Genomic DNA, 14310 nt, shown 5'->3' with positions numbered 1-14310 from the left:
CACCTTCCATTATGTATGGCCATATCTGCTATGTGCATCAGCACGCTTTCTATGATGCTATTACTGTGTATGGTTTGAGATATGGAGCTTTTTAAGATATGTTAAAAACATGACACCGTAATGCAGGTACATACTCATCATAGTCATAAATACAGCTCAGGAGGAGTCAGACACACATTATACAGAGCACTTGTAGGGGATATGAGTCATTTTGTAGTAGAAATTATGCTTGGAGAAGATATGTGGTAAGAGGAGGTTGGAAAACAGTCTGCAGACAATCTGGGGGAGAGGTCAGGTATTTAGTCTGTGGTTAAAGAACAGACAGTGTCTTCATTTGTATTACAAAAGCAAACTGCAATTTTAAATAAAACATTAAAAACCTTAATCAGGTTGGGGATGAGTTTACAGTTATGCCTGCAATTTCAAATACAATTGTGATAACAAGAACAATGAGGCGCAGTAGCATAATATATATATATATATACTTGGGGGAGATGGTTGCAGAACATCATAAAGTAAGTGGTAAGCGAAACACTTGGCTGCATAGGCAGAAGGATTAGCAGGTAAAGGAGAGCGGTATTGATGTCACTGTACAGAGATTTAGGTAGGTCTCCCTTACAGTATTGTGTTCACTTTTGGAGACCTGCACTTATATTGATAAAGTAGAGTTCATGAAAGGGGCAGAGTCTTAAGCACAAAGCTTAGCACAAAGCTTACCATGAAGGAGCTTAACGTACAACAAAGAGGACTGATAAGACACACCTGTACCAATAAGGCTAAGCAGGTATTCATACGTGGAAGACAAGAGGGATGAAGAGGTCTGTGTCTGTCCACAGTTTTGTATGTTTATAAGTTTCAAAAACGTTTGGGGCCTCATTTAGAGTAGGCTGCAATATTATGGCCTTTACGTAGATACAAGATTGCATAGATGTATACTTTCAGTTGCACATACCTTGGGGTACGTGTAACTCGAATACAGTATATATAGAGCTGCATCATGGTACGTTCAGAACATATGCGTGTTGCAACTAAGAGAATGTACAATCACTCTGTTTTCTTATCGAAATATAATTCCATATGAATTTAGGAGAAGAATATAAAAGTAACTAAGGGGACTAGAGGTTTTTATATTAATTCAAGTACTTTTTTACGGTGTTTGTGTGTTTTCTTTCTCTTAGATACTATTATGGAACTACATGTTCCAGCAGGACAATTTGGGGGGATGGCGGACCTGCACGTATGTTACTCTGGAGTCAGCTCTTGTGACCAGGCTGGATCTGGTTTCACACTTCACACTATGACTGGACCCCCATGCTGCAGTGCTGCACTTTGTTGTTTAATCTATTAAAAGATACGTTCTGATGCTGTCATCATGTGTGCACCTCTACAGGTGTAAGGAGTTGCAAGTGAAAGTTACTTTAAACAGAGAAACATTTTGGTGCACAATACGGTACATTTTTATGAGCAGCAGGTGGACTTACGTCCGTCAGGCTCTTGGGCTCTGTTTCATTAAGGAAAGTAGAGCAAAAAGAAGGAGTAACTTTGCACCTTGACAAAACCATGTTGCATTGGAGGGGAGGTAAATGTAAAATGTGGAGACAGATTTATAGTTGGTGTAGGGCATGTCCTAGATCAACTTTACATTTCAGCGTAAAAATAAAGCTATCAAGTATTTGTGTGCTACATGACAAAAAGCCAGTATAACTTATGTGCAAAATAATAAACTAATTTGCACCGGTTGCATTGTAACATGGTTTGTCCTGGAGAAACTGTACTCGTTTTTTCCCTTACCTTCCTCAATGAATCAGGCTATTGGTGTTGAAATAAACGGTTCAAGATATCAGTGCAGACAAGTTGTACAAGATTTAAAACTGCAATAGCAATGGCACAAAACTAAGAAGACCTGAATCAGGTTCTTATATTGTCCACTTCTTCCACGTTTTCTTTTCTTTTCTTTTTTTAATGGTTTTTATTAAAACGTTTAACAGTAAACAGGAAGGGGCACAGAAAACAGAAAGGGGGGGGGGGGGGTGGGTAGATAGTGGGGATCAGACAATACATGGCACCAGAGAGCACGATTTGACATAGCAGAGAATACCATATGTTTACATAAAAAACGCCATTGTGGAATATACACTATATGGACAAAAGTATTTGGTCACATCTGTTAATTATTAATTTGAGGTGTTTCAGTCAGACCCTAGCCACACAGACTTCATTTACAAACATTTGTGATACAAAATGGGTCGTTCTGAAGAGCTTAGTGACTTCAAGCATGGTACTGTGGTAGGATGCCACCTTTACAATAAGACTGTTTGTGAAATTTCATCCCTGCTGAATATTCCTCAGTCAACTGTAAGTGATATTATTAGAAAGTGGAAGTGTTTAGGAACAACAGCAACTCAGCCATGAAGCAGAAGACCACATAAAATCACAGAGCAGGGTCAACGACTGCTAAGGCGCATGGTGCATAAAAGGCGCCAACTCTCTGCTGATTCCATAACTGAAGATTTCCGAACTTCCACTGGCATTAATGTAAGCACAAAAACTGTGCAGCAGGAGCTTAATGGAATGGGTTTCCATTCCAGAGCAGTTGCACACAAGCCTCACATCACCAAGACCAATGCCAAGCGTCGGATGGAGTGGTGTAAAGCATACTGACACTAGACTATGGAGAAGTGGAAACATGTTCTGTGGAGTGACGAATCACACTTCTCTGTTTGGCAGTCAGATGGGCGAGTGTGGGTTTGGCGGATGCCGGGAGAACGTTACCTGCCTGACATCATTATGCCAACTATGAAGTTTGGTAGAGGAGGGATAATGGTATGGGGCTGTTTTTCAGGGTTTGGGCTAGGCCCCTTCAGCATACCAAGTTATTTTGGACAGTGTTATGCTTCCAACTTTTTGGCAACAGTTTGAGGAGGACCCTTTTCTATTCCAACATTACTGTAGTCCTTGCTTTGTGCCCTGTTGCACAAAGACATAGTTTGATGAGTTTGGTGTGGAAGAACTTGACTGACCCACACAGAGTCCTGACCTCAACCCCATCAAACACCTTTGGGATGAACTGGAAGGAAGATTGTGAGCCAGGTCTTCTCTGCCAACATCAGTGCCTGACCTCATAAATGCTCTACAGAATGAATGGGCACAAATTCCCACAGAAACACTCCAACATCTTGTGGAAAGCCTTCCAAGAAGAGTGGAAGCTGTTATTGCTGCAAAAGTGGGACCAACTCCATATTAAAGTATGTATTTGAATGCAATGTCATTACAGTCCCTGTTGGCGTAATGGTCAAGCGTCCGAAAACCTTTGTCCATATAGTGTACAATTAGGTACCATGAGATAAGTCACTGTGGCTGGGAAGGGGAAGGTCTACATAATCTGGTGAGTGTAGGAGCACACAGCCTTCGCCGTCTGTTATAACTCATGCCAACCAAACCATTTAACAATGGGAGAGTATGCGTCCATAGAATAGGGGGCACCGGACATCTCCATTTCAAAACTAAATTGTATTTTGGTAACAATTTTGTGACTAGTAGGAGGGTAGGGGTGATTCCACAGAGATTATTTTCTTTTTTTGTTAACCAAAAGACAAAACAAAGGCCCATTCTAATTAAAAACTAGATATACGAATTTTTACAAATATTATTTCAGCATTTATTTTAATGCTTAGTTGAAAAGAATCATCTGCACTTTAATAAATAGACACTATCCTCAAAACGTGGCAATGTATATCTAAATTTAGATTTGAGAAAGACATAAGTGTTTGCAATTTATTTTACATGTATACATTTTCCCTAACATCCTGCATTGTTCCTGTTTTAGTGCAGCTACACTGGTAACCTCTGTGGAGTTTCTACAGACCTGGGGCCTGATCTTAACTTGAGAAACTTCTGATTTCAGTCTCCTGGACAAAACCATGTTACAATGCAAGGGGTGCAAATTACTGACTGTTTTTTCATGTAGCACACAAATATCAACTTTAAATTTCAGTGTACAAATAAGCTATCAAGTATTTGTGTGCTAAACAGAAAACTAATTTGCACCCCTTGCATTGTAACATGGTTCTGTCCAGGAGACTGAAATAATAAGTTTCTCAAGTTAAGATCCTTAATGAATCAGGCCCTCGATCATGTCTTGGTGTGTTCCACACTGCTGAAAACAACAGGCAGCTGCATTACCAGTAATAGATGATAAAAATATTGAAGCATCATCATTTTTATTGTCGTTGACCACAAAATGTTTTAACGGGAAAGCTAGTTATAAATTGCTGATTATGTTTTCAGGTCCATGAGTAATATGTTTTGTGGAAAACACCCAATTTGACTGCAGAGAAGTACCAAATTGTTCTATTTCCCCTTCCCAAGCACTCTTGTCTGTAGCCTGCAGCATCTGCATCATACCTTATGGAGTGAGGAACAAGAGATATAATAGATATGTGAGACCGACCTGCAAGTCTGCTATAGAGACAGAGTAGAGCTGCACACAAAGCAAAGCCTAAGCAGTAAAACAAAGGATAATAGTACATTAATATATAATTGTTGTAATAGTGATTATAGACCATCCTTTACAGAGAGCACACAACAATAAACAGAAATGAATAGGGGCTGACCCTTCAGCATGACCCAGACCACCAGGTATGAAATGCCCTGCTACATACTTTCCCACCTATTTTCTTGTTGCAGTTACATGTGCTCAGTTACTTAATTAATGTTTAAAAACACAGTCATTTAATTAAGCCCAGGTAACTGGAATAAGAAAATAAGTGGGAAAGTCAGGAACAGAACATTTCATACAGAATGGGCGAAGCTGGAGGGTTCATTAATTACAGGCATCTGCATGATTACTTGTTAGGCAGAATGTTTAAAATGTGACTAATATACTGAGGGTATAAATTTCCCAAATAGCATAGTCCAAGGATTAATTGTGTCTCTTTGCGTTTTCTTAAAACCCGTCTGGTTTTGCCTTGTAAATTGGCGATTTTGAAAAAAAAAAAAAAAGCAGATTGGTACATTTACCCGTTCTAGACCATCAGGAAGGACTAGGGGATCAGCACCCTGCCCTGACTGGCTGTGCACCTTGTTTGTCAGCCGTGGTATCCTGCCATAGGCTGACCGACAGGAAGCAGAGCCACAGAGTCATCTCTCTCTCCCATATAGCGGGTTGCTTGGGACGCACAAGTGGTAGTTCGTTGATTCTGCTCTCTCAATGCAGAGTGCCAACTGCAGTAGTTTGGGTGAGGGCTACAGGCTGTACGGCCTCCAAGGATTGGGCTTGTCAGAGTCTGAGCATATAACTCTAGAGCCACCTGCACACAGGCCAATCTGAAACCTCAGCTAAGGTGGGGGCAACGGGATGTTTTGTGCTCAAATTGTATGAGATTTGGTTGTTTGACTAATGGGCCATGCAGTCTTATCTCTTTAAGCTTAACTGGGACCTGTTAGTGTGGACCTGAAGAGCACAGGCCAATAATGGTCATCTTCCTGCCGTATTTATTAATATACCAGAGGTTGATCTAATCGATTAAAGTCCAATTATTATCAAGATCTGGCTGATCATGAGGCCAGAAGTTGCGCAATGTTGGGCAAATTATCTGAAAACTCTGCAGATATTGCAGTATGTGGCCAGCTAAACACACAATACTCTACACTAAAATCATAGATGTATAATACAATACACTCACAGTATGACAGCAAAAGACCAATATTCCCTTTATTGCTATATAAAGTAAAATAAAGATTTGCTGTGGTCAAAGCACCTCAATAAACACTGCAAAAAGGAAAAAATCTGTACTGTCAGTAGGAAATATCATCATCATCATCATCTATTTATATAGCGCCACTAATTCCGCAGCGCTGTACAGAGAACTCACTCACATCAGTCCCTGCCCCATTGGAGCTTAGTCTAAATTCCCTAACATACACACACACACACACACACACACACACACACACACACACACACACAAATATGCCATATAGCAGTGAAAGTGGAAGATCTCAGTTTGCTGTGAAGAATAAACTGGGTATACTCTGTAGGGGTAACACCTGAGTGGCAAATATTTAGTATAACTCATTCATTCTTTGTTATGGAATATACATTGGCTCAGGCTCTAACAAAATAATACCTTTGGAAGGTAAAGTATAAAATTGTCATATAATAGGTTATAGGAAAATAGGCGTGTGTATTTGTGCTGTCCACAAATTGTCACTGTGACCAATTACTCACATATCTTATATAGTTTCCCTGCTATCAAATAATGGCCACTCAGAATTAGTAGTGGGAGTGTGTAAGCAGCAGCTACTCTCTCACCCCTTCTAACGGGTACATCATTTTTATTATTAGCACTGTTGGTGCTGAGCTCAGTAGTGGCAGTTTTGTTTGCATGGGGTGGTCAATTCAGTACACAGTTCTGGCTGGAAAATCAAATAATACTGTATGTACTGTAGTGTACCAGTACTGCACGGAGCTTCCAATTGTCACTTGGCCCAACTACAGTACAACAATACTTGATCCGAGTATTTTATCCCAAAGTGTATGTGTTATACCACATATCCTGGGACTGATTTATCAAGATAAATATCTGCCGATTATCATCCCAGAACCGGAAGATACGACCGTGAATGCAGACCTGTCCGCTGTGTTTGTACGCAAAGGACACTTAATACAGCCTACGAGTCGGAGAGTGAACGGGGAGGGGAAGGGGCATTTTGCCTTAGTCAATGTACAGTACGGGCGTGCCAAACTCAAGTGCACGCTTCCACGTCCGATGCAAGCTTTGGGCATCTCAAAAGTACTTGTTTTTCTGGCCTATCTCATGCTCCAGCAACAGGGCTAGTCTAAGTCCTGATTACTAGTGATGACAGCTGTGTATGCATAGTACAACGTGTTCGCAAACAGGAGCAACTGTAAAAATATATTTTATGTTCAGTAGACATTAAGAACTAATAAATGCATTTCATGGGGGGGGATACACTTTTTTTTACTGTTTTATCATTAACGCCTTTATGCCTTTATTTAGTGACAGGTGACATTAATAAACAAATATATATATTCCTGAGTGCTCTTTTGTGAATCTATAATCCACATGGGTAATGGACACATGCTGCAGTGTCTTGTGTAGTACAGCACAGCAGACCTGCCCATGTACCTAGAGATCCGTGCCTTGATTAATCTGGGAGTACGCAGAGACTATAAACGTGCATATAATACTGAACGCGGGCTGCGCTCAGAATACATGTCTTGATGAATCAGGCCCTGTGTCTTTAGGAGCCGGGTAGAATGACTGAAATTGCCCCTCTATCACCAGCGGTGCCTGGATCTGGGAATCAGTCTACGTAGTATAGGACATTACATGAGCAAATATTAGGGCATTGCAGCAATGAAATAAGTAGTTAAATTAATGCGGAGTTATTTGTGATTTACTTTTAATATCTTCTATTTTGTGTCCTCTTCTTCATCTGAAAACAAATGATAAAATGACCTTGAACTTACCTAGATGAACGTGGAAACTTGATTGTGTTTTTGGCGATTTCAGTTATAGCATTAATTGTTCTTATTAATGTATATATTAATCCTTTCTGAAACATAGATATGGTTACTTCTGCTTTCTCTGACTGCCCAGGGTCATTGAATATACTGTAGATACATAGGGTGTGATGCCGAGTTGTATTCGCATCACACCCTATGTATCTACAGTATATTCAATGAATGCAGAGGCAAAATGCGTTCACACAGAAACACAATTACACGCATATGCTGAGCGAGCATATACATATAATTGCATGCGACTGCTTAAAGCATAAAGATATGCTATTAAGCGTATCATCATGCTGCCGAGATGCCAGTCATCATAAACTTCATGATGTAATGTAAAAAATATGAATATAAAGAATAATTTTAAAAAAGTATACTGTCACAGGGCTGAATTCCCTAGGGGCACTGGGCCGCCAACAAATGCAGGCCAAGGGGCTGTCTGACATCATTTAGCCGGGGGAGAAGAGGTAAAACTCTGCTCAGCAACCTATTAGGAATATTTCAAGGGAAGAATAATGCTGGTAGCCCACTATGGGACTGGCCTGAGCCACTGTCCAGCCAGCCCCTGCCCCTTGAAGAATAAAATGAGCTCCTCCCAAAACCTCTGTGTGGAGGTAATAAACTTGCAAAAAGGATAGATTCACACAAATCTGTATGTGCTTATATGTTTCTGTTTTTTGTGGGCATGCATAGTGCAATTTAGTGTATTTTACACTGTGTAAACATGTGTACCCACTCTGCATCAGCACCATAGAGTTTACTGCAGATGATTTAAGCAAACAATGATAAAAATGAATAGGTTGACGTAAAAAATTCCATGTCTGTTTCTGCTTTGATGATTTTGATCGTAGTATATTAAAAGGAATTAAATCACTGGCGATGTAGCGAGAGAACATCGCGCCGCGCACATTGCCGGCAATTACGGTAAAATTTTATCCTCGCACCCCAGAAATCTCTGCCGTGAAGTGTCTCACGGACATTCCAGAAACACTTCGCAGATTATTGAATTCCCCCTGTTATGTGTACAGGTCTGGCAATATAACTCTCCTCTCCCCTTACATTATGATGGCAGTTCCATTCACACCTCTGGAGTTTCTTTGTATCTATCCACTGAGTTTTTTTTTATCTTTCAATATCATGCTGATCCCTTTGTCTACTCTAAGGTGTTTGAAACGTGTACAATGTGACTAAAATAGCATCAGTGATCTGTGAAGTGCTAATACCTCTGCACAGTGTGTCCGGATAGCTGTCTCCACTGTTTCGCTACACTGCTTATCCACCTCTCAGTCACATGAAGTAACGTGCACAGTTTACTGAAGTACTAAGATCCTGTGCACCTGGATATTTAGATAAGTGAACCAAGTCTAGCTCAAGGCAAGTCACTGTTAAAATATATCTGTTGCTCAGAACAATAAGTGATAATAAGAATGATATGAAAATGATGACTATTACATATTTGCAGGGAGTATATATATGGTGAGAAAATGATATTATCTTCTGGCCTTTTCCCATCATCACATGATCATTTTCTGTCACCTGTACTCTGTTTTGAATACATTAGGTGTCACCTGACAGGCAGTTGTACTTGTTCAATCTCAGTTGTACGTCTTTACTATTCTCTGCTAGGAAAACAGGGGTGTATCTGCAGGGTGTCTACCTCAAAAACAGGCTGGGTATGTGTTATCATAAAGCTGCTTAACTAATTGCTGCAATCATTTTGGAGGACAGATTAATGGAGAGCCAACATGAACAGAATGCCATTGTTTATATCGAAAGCAAAGTTCTAGAACCTTATGTCCTTAATGGAATACAATACCATGAGATAAAAAATGAAACTTGTCAGATGAAAACATTTCAATATCTTATGAAGAATATTACAGTTAGCATCCACTTAGAAAATGTAGGAATCTATATAACGAGATGAAGAGCCAAACTGTTGCCAAAAATGCTGGCAAAATACTATTTTTTTCCCATTTAAGAAAGGGTTACATTGGATTACATTTGCCATCATTTAACTAACAATTGGTGCATTCTGTTTACTCCAGAATGAAAGTGATATGTAAGACTCAATACTGACGTCTGATGAGCACACATATAGCAATTGCCTGAGGCAGAAATTAGAGTGTAGATGTCTGTTGTCCCTCCCTGTGGGATTACATTTGTGATAGGTTTACATACTCCCATAGAGCTATTTGCAGAGGAAGCACGCATATCACCATACAGTGCGAGAAAATAAGATCTCTAATATTTATGTGAACTGTACATTATATACATATATTCATATATAGAATAACAAGACATAGGGGCATGTTTCTGAAAGTGCACAAAGACCTCTTGTGATTTTCTACAGCGATGGTGTTAGGAACTCCCAAGCCAGTACAGTGAAACTCGGGGACTAATATGAAGGCCCGGTGTTCGCTGGAGCCCCTAGTGGTGGGGACAGACTTGGCTGCGGGCCGACCGAGGGTCGAGTAACGTATACTGACTTAAAGGAGTACCCAGGAGTGGAGTGATTGGCGGGCTGTAGTGAAGAGGTATCCTAGGTCAAAGGTCACAAGCACAGATGCAAAATCCAGGGACAAGCGAAGGGTCAGACACACAGGCAAAGAAGCAAAATCCGGAATCCAGGCAAAAAGGTCAAGGTCAGAAGAGAAGGTTCATAGGTCCAGGAACAAGCAGGGGTCAAAACATAGTTAGTCAATCCAAGGTAGCAATAACCAAACAGATAGAACAAGCAGGCAGCAGGACTGAGGGCAGAACGCTATAACCGGCAGTGAGGCTCAGTCCTTACTGCCCTAAATACCACTGCTAGCCAATCAGAGCCTAGCCCTGAAACAAGTCACAGCCCCTGTCTGATTAATTCCTACAGGTTGCGCTAGACTGCGCATGTGCCCAGCTGTTTATTGCGCCCAGAGCGCCTGGGCAAAGTTCTCGGCGTCCGGCCGTTGCCCTGGCAACGGTCGGGCCGGATTTCCGGAAGTGATGTCCCGGTTGCCATAGCGACAGCCGGGACGTCAGAAGAAACAGGAACTGAGTCGCGGCGGTGCCCGCGGCCGCCGCGGCTCGTGACAGATGGGGCTTATTTTCGCTTTGCCCACCAATACATCACAGGGTTTACCACTGGTGATAACACGATTATTGCTGGCGGTAACTCTTCCGACAGTAAGATTCACCAGTAATTGCTTCCAAAGCTTCTTTGCATGGGAAGCCCATTTATCAAGTGTCAAAGCAGTACTTCTACTGCTGCAATACCTGTTTCCGTTATCGCCATCTCAAGCTGGTGATATTGGAACAAAATGAGTAATAAAGCATTATTTCAAAAGTAATAATATTTTAAATGTTTTCAAATAAACTGACTCAATTTTACATTGGGCAGCACGGTGGCTAAGTGGTTAGCACTTCTGCTTCACAGCGCTGGGGTCATGAGTTAAATTCCCAATCATGGCCTTATCTGTGTGGAGTATGTATGTTCTCCCCGTGTTTGCGAGTGGGTTTCCTCCGGGTGCTTCGGTTTCCTCCCACACTCCAAAAACATACTAGTAGATTAATTGGCTGCTATCAAATTAACGTGTGTGTCTGTCTGTCTGTCTGTCTGTCTGGGAATTTAGACTGTTAGCTCCAATGCGGCAGGGACTGATGTGTGTGAGTTCTCTGTACAGTGCTGCGGAATCACTGGCGCTATATAAATAGATGATGATGATGATTTATTTACTTAGTGTAACAAGCCGGGTAAAGGATGCACATGACTAGAGAAAGTGGCTTGGTGAAGAGGTAAGTTAACTATCGATCAGCTGTCCTGCCACATTTATTTGGATAAATTGCTTAGATAAGGTTTATAAAAAAAAAATGTACTTATCACCAGGAAAGAGCCCCTAGTAATATATAGGCCACATAGTTCTTCTGAGAACAAGTATACACATTACACACTATACAAACTTTAAAGTGGACACTGCTCTTTATTTCGCAATCCGTTGTGTATGTATGGAAGTTCATGTAGTGTTGCAACTTGCAAGGAAGTACACGCTGGCCAGCTAGATACTGCACATATAATAATGCACAGTCAGTCAGTCTTGGATTATCAGAAAGACAGGATGATGAAACTCCAGTGAGGGAGGGTTAATCACTAATCTTTCAATTGCCTGCAGTCTGACCAGTCAGCTGTAAGAAACTTTGCTTACTCATTCAGAAAACAGTTTTTGCAGCATGGTACATGTCTTTTAAAAAAAAATCTTGCTGATACAAGCAGCATCATATAGCTCTATAGTAATATCATAGGAAATGGTCATTTGTGGTGGTGGGAGTGTTCTGCTTGTGTCTAATAAGGAACACTGAATTTGATGTTACAAATATGAAATATAAAACTTTTGAGAGTTTAAGAGCACGAACTATAGGTATCAATGTGGGCACCCCTGGCCCAGCAACGCGCAAATTACCACTTATTGTTCTGGCCCAGCAGAGTGTAAGTTAGTGTTTATCGTTCTGGGCCAGCAGAGTGTAAGTTAGCGCTTATCGCTCTGGTCCTGCAGAGTGTAAGTTACCGCTTATCGCTCTGGTCCTGCAGAGTGTAAGTTACCGCTTATCGCTCTGGTCCTGCAGAGTGTAAGTTAGCGCTTATCGTTCTGGGCCAGCAGAGTGTAAGTTACCGCTTATCGCTCTGGGCCAGCAGAGTGTAAGTTAGCACTTATCGCTCTGGCCCAGCAGAGTGTAAGTTAGCGCTTATCGTTCTGGGCCAGCAGAGTGTAAGTTACCGCTTATCGCTCTGGCCCAGCAGAGTGTAAGTTAGCGCTTATCGCTCTGGGCCGGCAGAATGTAAGTTAGCGCTTATCGCTCTGGGCCAGCAGAATGTAAGTTAGCACTTATCGCTCTGGGCCAGCGGAGTGTAAGTTAGCGCTTATCGTTCTGGCCCAGCAGAGTGTAAGTTACCGCTTATCGCTCTGGCCCAGCAGAGTCTAAGTTACCACTTATCGCTCTGGCCCAGCAGAGTGTAAGTTAGCGCTTATCGTTCTGGGCCAGCAGAGTGTAAGTTACCGCTTATCGCTCTGGCCCAGCAGAGTCTAAGTTACCACTTATCGCTCTGGCCCAGCAGAGTGTAAGTTAGCGCTTATCGTTCTGGGCCAGCAGAGTCTAAGTTACCACTTATCGCTCTGGCCCATCAGAGTGTAAGTTAGCGCTTATTGCTCTGGGCCAGCAGAGTGTAAGTTATCGCTTATCGCTCTGGGCCAGCAGAATGTAAGTTAGCGCTTATCGCTCTGGGCCAGCAGAATGTAAGTTATCGCTTATCGCTCTGGGCCAGCAGAGTGTAAGTTATCGCTTATCGCTCTGGGCCAGCAGAGTGTAAGTTAGCGCTTATCGCTCTGGGCCAGCAGAATGTAAGTTATCGCTTATCGCTCTGGGCCAGCAGAGTGTAAGTTAGCGCTTATCGCTCTGGGCCAGCAGAATGTAAGTTAGCACTTATCCCTCTGGGCCAGCAGAGTGTAAGTTAGCGCTTATCGCTCTGGGCCAGCAGAATGTAAGTTAGCACTTATTGCTCTGGGCCAGCAGAGTGTAAGTTAGCACTTATCGCTCTGGGCCAGCAGAGTGTAAGTTAGCACTTATTGCTCTGGGCCAGCAGAGTGTAAGTTAGCACTTATCGCTCTGGGCCAGCAGAGTGTAAGTTAGCGCTTATCGCTCTGGCCCAGCAGAGTGTAAGTTAGCGCTTATCGTTCTGGGCCAGCAGAGTGTAAGTTACCGCTTATCACTCTGGGCCAGCAGAGTGTAAGTTAGCGCTTATCGCTCTGGCCCAGCAGAGTGTAAGTTAGCACTTATCGCTCTGGCCCAGCAGAGTCTAAGTTACCACTTATCGCTCTGGCCCAGCAGAGTGTAAGTTAGCGCTTATCGTTCTGGGCCAGCAGAGTCTAAGTTACCACTTATCGCTCTGGCCCATCAGAGTGTAAGTTAGCGCTTATTGCTCTGGGCCAGCAGAGTGTAAGTTATCGCTTATCGCTCTGGGCCAGCAGAATGTAAGTTAGCACTTATTGCTCTGGGCCAGCAGAGTGTAAGTTAGCGCTTATCGCTCTGGGCCAGCAGAATGTAAGTTATCGCTTATCGCTCTGGGCCAGCAGAGTGTAAGTTAGCGCTTATCGCTCTGGGCCAGCAGAATGTAAGTTAGCGCTTATCGCTCTGGGCCAGCAGAATGTAAGTTAGCACTTATCCCTCTGGGCCAGCAGAGTGTAAGTTAGCGCTTATCGCTCTGGGCCAGCAGAATGTAAGTTAGCACTTATTGCTCTGGGCCAGCAGAGTGTAAGTTAGCACTTATCGCTCTGGGCCAGCAGAGTGTAAGTTAGCACTTATCGCTCTGGGCCAGCAGAGTGTAAGTTAGCGCTTATCGTTCTGGGCCAGCAGAGTGTAAGTTAGCGCTTATCGTTCTGGGCCAGCAGAATGTAAGTTAGCACTTATATCTCTGGGCCAGCAGAGTGTAAGTTAGCGCTTATTACTCTGGGCCAGAGTGTCATTCATCTGCCTTGATGATAATTTTTTTGATAAATTGTGATGATAAAAGGTGATAAAAAAACTTACTTAGCACTAGAAAGGGCTCTTGCAAGTAAATAGTGAGCATTTGTAGATGTGATTTGTCAAATGCAATAATATTGTACTTGCTCCAGTCGGTCTTGTAGTAAAAGGAGATGGCTTGTGTCTGATGCCTGGGAGACACTTTCCCTTTCGGTGGCTGCTAACAGCCGGACCTTCTGCTGCTGATGGCAGGAGAATTTAAAATTTTGATTTAAGCTTTCCTG

General features: G+C 42.3%; 1 protein-coding gene across 1 annotated transcript in view; it reads right to left on the bottom strand.

The window, feature by feature from the left end:
• The window catches only part of SEMA4B (semaphorin 4B), a 161068-nt gene that overhangs the window by 69030 nt on the left and 77728 nt on the right, over positions 1-14310 (bottom strand). The window lies entirely within an intron of this gene.

This window comes from Mixophyes fleayi, chromosome 4 (assembly GCF_038048845.1).
Source record: "Mixophyes fleayi isolate aMixFle1 chromosome 4, aMixFle1.hap1, whole genome shotgun sequence".
NCBI lineage: Eukaryota > Metazoa > Chordata > Amphibia > Anura > Limnodynastidae > Mixophyes > Mixophyes fleayi.
The sequence above is the reverse complement of the archived record's forward strand: the minus strand, read 5'-3'. Positions and strand labels throughout refer to the sequence as shown.